Source organism: Monodelphis domestica, chromosome 3 (genome assembly GCF_027887165.1).
Source record: "Monodelphis domestica isolate mMonDom1 chromosome 3, mMonDom1.pri, whole genome shotgun sequence".
In the NCBI taxonomy this organism is placed as follows: Eukaryota; Metazoa; Chordata; class Mammalia; order Didelphimorphia; family Didelphidae; genus Monodelphis; species Monodelphis domestica.
Window position 1 is genome coordinate 285889717 of NC_077229.1, and position 6659 is coordinate 285896375.

Genomic DNA, 6659 nt, shown 5'->3' on the forward strand with positions numbered 1-6659 from the left:
CCTCCCAGAAACCCTAAAGCTTTTAGCTTCCAGTATTGCTGGTCTCTAGGAACTTATACTTTATTAACAAAGAAAACAACTGAATTAATATTCAGTCTTTGGTGCCTTCAGAGCCTAAAATACTTTAAAATAGCTTCTTCCTTCTTTCTCCTTTTTTTCCATCTCCCAGCTATTTTTCTCCTTGCTCCCATAGAGGCAGCTGGTAAGCAGTGGATAGAACATTAAATCTGGAATTAGGAAGACCTGAGTTCAAAGCCATCAGCAGACATGTGTTAGCTGTGTGACCCTGGGCAAGTAACTTAGCCTCTGTTTGCCTTAATCCACTGGAGAATGAAATGGCAAACCACTTCAGTATCTTTGCCAAGAAAACCCCATGGACAGTACTGGCATACTGTGGTTCTCAGGATTATAAAGAGTTGGACATGCTTACACAATTTATCAATAATCTTGCTCTTCTTACCCTTTCATTTTGTCTGTCCTTTGACCAGTACCCTTTCTTTCTTACCCACTTTATAGAAATATATTTCTGACTTCTACTTAAAAGAGATTATTGAAAGACAATTGTGACCTATTAGAAAAATAGGAGAGCAAGGTTGGGCAAATCAACGTAGGAGGAGTGGGGAGGAGAAGTAGAAGGTCAGAGCCAAGGGAGGAGGTACCTTTGGCAGGCACAGGCCAGGCAGGAGGCACCAAAAAGGAAATGGAGATGCAGGTTTCAAGAATGGTCCCCAAAGTGGGGCTCCAGCTGTTGAAGCAGGGGAAGGTCAGCCCCCAGAGCTATGGTTCACTTTTGGGCATGAGGGCTACTCGTAACTATGCCAGTGAGGCTATGGAGGGGTCCAAGTCATTTGCTGTCGGGATGTTTAAAGGATAACTTATTACAAACCAGGTGTTTCCTTACCCTTCAGTGCTAAATGAGGAGCAGATGCAGTTCCTGTGTCTTGATTCTTTGAGGAAGTGAATGACCCTGCCAAGAATGTTAGCCGAGAAAAGGTGGAGGACTCCACCATGCAGGGGTTAAAAGAATTGGGAGTCTTTGGGCTCCAAGTGCCCTCTGAGCTGGGAGGTATGGGTCTTTGTAACACGCAGTATGCCCACCTTGTGGAGATTTGGGGGATGCATGACCTTGGTGGGGGCATCACTCTGGGGGCCCATGAGTCCATCAGTTTCAAAGGTATTCTGCTCTTTGGCACTAATGCCCAGAAGAAGAAATATCTCCCCAAACTGGCATCTGGAGAGAACTTGGCAGCTTTTTGCCTAACAGAACATTCAAGTGGATCTGATGCAGCATCCATTCAAACTACAGCTGTGCTCAGCTCCTGTGGAAAGTACTATACCTTAAATGGCAGCAAGATCTGGATCAGTAATGGGGGTCTGGCAGAGATCTTCACAGTATTTGCCAAGACACCAATTAAGGATGAATCCAGTGGGGTAGCGAAAGGAAAAGATCACAGCTTTTGTGGTAGAAAGGAGCTTTGGAAGAGTCACTAATGGGCCTGGTGAGGAGATGGGAATTAAGGCTTCCAACACAGCGGAGGTGTTCTTTGATGGGGTGAAGGTGCCTGCAGAGAATGTGCTGGGGGAAATTGGAGGTGGCTTCAAGGTTGCAATGCATATCCTCAACAATGGAAGGTTCAGCATGGCTGCTACCCTGGCTGGCACCATGAAGAGCATCATTGCCAAAGCAGTAGACCATGCTGCCAATTGTGTCCCATTTGGAGATAAAATCCATAACTTTGGGTTGATCCAGGAAAAACTGACTTGGATGGCTGTACTGCAGGGTGTAACAGAGTCTATGACTTACATGGTGAGGTCCAACATGGATCAGGGATCTAAGGACTTCCAGATAGAGGCAGCCTTCAGCAAAATCTTTGGCTCTAGAAGTGGCCTGGACAGTGACAGATGAGTGTATCCAGATCATGGGTGGCATGGGTTTTATGAAGGTGTGGAAAGGGTGCTTCAAGATCTTCATATCTTCTGGATCTTTGAAGGAACAAATGACATTCTGAGGCTATTTGTGGCCCTTCAGGGCTGTATGGCAGTAGGAGCTCTGGAACAATTTGCTACAGCAGTAGAAGTCAAGTTGATAAAGTACAAGAAGGGGATTGTTGATAAACAGTTCCTCCTCCATCAATTAGCAGATTGTGCCACTGACCTCTGTGCTATGGTAGGAGTACTTTCCAGGGCCTCCCAATCTCTGAGTGAAGGCCACTTCATAGCCCAACACAAGAAGATGCTCTTTGTCATCTGGTGTATAGAGGCTGCAGCCCAGATTCAGGAGACCATAGCCAGTCTGCAGTCAGATCCCCAATAGCCTCAGCTCTTTTGAAATTTTAAGGGCATCTCTCAGATGATGGTGGAAAAGGGAGGAGTGGTTACCAACAATCCCCTTGGCTTCTGAACATTCTCAATGTCTTTTTCAAACTACCCCTTGTGTGCCTTTACTTTGACCAAAGCCAGAGTTCTTGTTTCATCCCTACCTCACACTAGCTAAAGCCCTTGAGAGAGAGGACTGAAGTGACCAGACCTGTTTATCTCCCCTTAGTGGGGAGGGGCTTAAAAATCTTTAATTCTGCCTTAACAATGGGTGAGTTTCCTCACAAAAAAAGTAAAGATTTCTAGCATGGAAAAAAATAGTAATCCCTAAGAACCATTATAGTACGAAATCATTAAAAACAAGTTTAGTCAGATTAACATTATTTCCTTTGTTTAGAGATGCATGGGCAGCAGGTTAAAGTAACGTCATAATAGACGTAGTCTATTTAGATTCTAAGAAATCATTTAACAGCCTGCTATGAGACCTTAGATCATCAGATGTTGTTCATCTGTGTCTAGTTTTAAAAAGTTTATATTTAGAATGGCACTTTCTTCCGTTCTGCACATACAATCTATTCTTGAATATACATGGCTTTCATGTTATTCTTTGGGGTTAATCCTGTGCAACATGTTTCTCACTTTCCTGTTTCTTAAAGTATAATATTCTGTAAAATAACAGTAGCAAAGAGATAACCAACTCTCTGCTCAACTAACACCATACATTGTAGATATATATTTTTAAATGACAACAGTATAAGCATGGCCTCCATTTTTACTAGTGAATCATACCAAATGCTGGACTGTTTTAAACAAAAGATGTGATAGGCATATGGACATATGGCATATTATAATATCGAGAAAATTACTCAAAAATTTATCCAGTCCATGCTGAATAATAGTAAGGTGAATTATTCAGAAGAGAATCAAATTTAAAATAACAAGTAGCATAGAACAATAGAATGGGGTGTTTAGAGAGGAGTGATATACATGAAAATTAGGAAGGTGTGGGTTTTTTTAGAAAGCAAGATGGAAATATACAGTAAGAACTATAAAGCTGTTCATTTTCATTGGCCTAAAGATCCTATTACCATGGTTAGGCCCTCAGGGCATTATTGAGAAGGTAAAAAGCTGTGCATGTATGAAAATATCCATGAAAAAGTGCTTGTTATAACAAAATAACTGGAATTAATACAAATATAATGAATGGGAGAAATGGCTGAATTGATTGGAATATTTTAATGTAATGAAACTGAATTATGATAAATTTGGAAATATAAATAAATTGAGAGAAATGTATGAAAACATGAAAAGAAAATAAGAATAATTCCATTATTACATTGTAAAAAAATAGCAGCAACAAAATCAAGAGAAAAAAGTATCTGGGTAAAATAAATCCAAAGGAAATGCAAAAACAGAGGATATTTATATTAGCATGCCTATATAATTTGCTTTTTTTAAATTTGTTTTCTTAGAGGTTTTATATCCACTTCTCAAGTTTGGAGGGAAGGGAGTACATGCTCCAGAAAGATCTGTTGATCGAATACCTCCATTTGACCTGTTTACATACCATTGAACTTCTCCAGTGGGGATCAGAGCATTGCTTTCTACTGAAAGAACCCTAAGAACATACATGCAAATTATTTGGGACTACTTATATTCATGCCAAACACATAGGTGTATTCAAGGTAGAATTCTGGCAAAAGATATCCTGAATATCGTGATACTCTCACACCTCATAGTTATGGGACATCTGGGAAGATCAGTGATCTTTTGAGCTTACCTCTCTACAAAACCCAGCTGTACATACCCATTTTCCTGTCCTGTTCAATTTGTCACAGATAGTTCCTAAGAGGGGTGGCCCTGTGTCTTCTACATTGTCTGCTAAATCTCTGTAGTGCCTGCTATAGTAAACATTATACAAATTCCTGTGAAGAGAAATTTCCCATATTCCTGTAGCTCATACATCTTATATATTTCCAATGTTTTTTTCAAAGATTATAATATATATAATGCATGAAACAAGAAGAAAACTGAAATTTTAGTAAATAAAGCACAGAACTTTGAATGCATCTGCAATAAATGTTTTACCAATGTTATGACTTATTTGTCAACTGACATTTAACCAAAAAGTTAGTATGTGCTTTTATATGCCTAAACATTCTCTGTAATATTAATTTCCCAAGAAAGTAATTTTGAGTTAATTGAATGGCAAATGAGTTTAGGTTTTGAATACTTAAGAAACCTCAAACTATTGTCTCTTAGGGATCAATAGATATTTGACATATAATAGAGTCATTCTGTAATCTAATTAAATGATTTTTTGACACAATTATTGCCTTGGCACCTTGAGTCAAGATTTTCTGACAGAGAGCATTGATGCTGAATGTTTATCATGTCAAGAAATCCTTACAATTTCAAAATGAAGCACCTTGTGTGTATAACATTAGAAACAATGGACATCAAGATGAAGGTTGTATAAACTTTTGTTTATACAACAATATTGATGTGACATGAAAAACAAGGAAGATGAATGACTATGATTAAATCCCAAGTGGTCTAATATTTTTGAGGGGAAAAAAAAGACATATGGCTTTGATTAAAGAAACAATCCATTTCAGTTTCAGTTCATCAAAAACAGTAGTAGAATCTCATATCTTCTCTTTCTTAGCAAGTCTATTCTTCACTTGTCTAATCCATTTCATTGAAATATGTTCTTCAAATTAAAGTAATGTTTATGATTAAAAAGCAGTTCTTTAATGTCACTATATTGACTAGCCATTTTGTCCCAAGTTGATTTCCAATACTGACTGATTCATTGGGGGGTGGGGTACATCTATGATTAACCTTGATTTTAAAGATAACTGAATCTGTAGGAGATAGCCAGAAAAGGACATAGAAGAAAAGCGTAACTGATGTTTATAGACTATGTGCTTTAATTAGTGTCCATTCAATGACAAAAGATCTGAATAAAAGCTTACCAGATAGTATGTGTGCCCCCTGCAAATGATCTCCAAGAAGGCATGGATAAAAATACCTATAATAACATGACCACAAATCAATCACTATTATTAAAATGATGATGCCCAATTGACAGATGGAGTGTGGCTATAGTAAAGATCAAGATCAAACGGAAAACGTATCTGTGTCGTATTATTTGATGGAGATTCTGTGAACTTCATCCCTAGCAGGGGCTTTGTGGAATTTCTTTTGAAAATGTATACTAAAGCTCTGAGAGCAAGCATATAGGGCACTGTCAGCCTAGCAGGAATTCTTCCAGACATTCAGGCTCTGAACTCGAGTCTTCTTTCTCTACTCCTTAACCTTCATCACCTGTATCTAATTAATTGCCCAAATAATTTTAGGTGTTTTTTTTTAGAATACCTTTTTTACCCATTTCTTCTTTATCTACACCACCTCCTTTTATAGACATCCACCATTTTATAACTAGATTACTACAGTTGCTTCTCCTAAACCCCAATCTGTCCTACACAATCAACCAAACTAATTAAGTTGTTGGGGTGCGGGTGGGGGTCAAAATAGGATTAAGTACCAAATATCAGTATTATCAAAGAACTTGGGAATCAGCTCAGAAGGCAGTTGTGGGCAAGGAGTTTACTTACTGACTTTTTTTTTTTTTGCAACGCTTGGCATATTAGCAGCTATCAAAGCAGGCTGTTAACTTACCAGGACAGCACACATTAATCTTCTCCTTCCTTGGAACTCTCAAAGGACTTATTATCTCTTTCACTTATTTTATAACTGAATCATAAACTTCTCCACATTGTTACTTATTTCATACTGCAATAACTAAAACGGTAGTTCTTTTATCTCCCTCACAGGTTGTAACTCTCCCTGCCATGATGGTATTCAAGAATTACTATGCATGGCCAAAAATTTGTCACCCTGTGTCCAACCTGGAGATAAGTTTCTTGTTTCTCATATGTCAATAACTATTCTACTAATAACTCATGTTTATATTAATTACTTATTTCAGTACTTCATGGATCCATGAACATTTTCGTTGGTTGGTGTGGAACTCCCTCTGCTGACACAGATAAAAATGACTGTTTGCTTTCATGAATTACTGTGGCTGAAAAATAAAAGGACCATGTGCTCATCCTTCTGGTGATAAGGCTTTCCAAATGTAGCTAATCTGGTCCTGAAATAACAAACAGACAGTCCAACATCAGACTCACAGATAAAAGTTTTCCATCCTAAGAAATCTTGCCAGAGGCTGGGGCCAATTGTGAAAGCCTCAACAATCCCAAATTCTCCTCCTTGTCATAATGAAATAGAGGTGATCATGTTGGTCTATATTCTTTGTTAAAATTTCATAAATTTCA

The 6659-nt window shown here is 38.3% G+C and overlaps 1 pseudogene; it reads left to right on the top strand.

The window, feature by feature from the left end:
• The first annotated feature begins 626 nt into the window (after positions 1-626).
• On the top strand, positions 627-2423 carry LOC100031198 (very long-chain specific acyl-CoA dehydrogenase, mitochondrial-like; annotated as a pseudogene).
• Positions 2424-6659: the final 4236 nt, after the last annotated feature.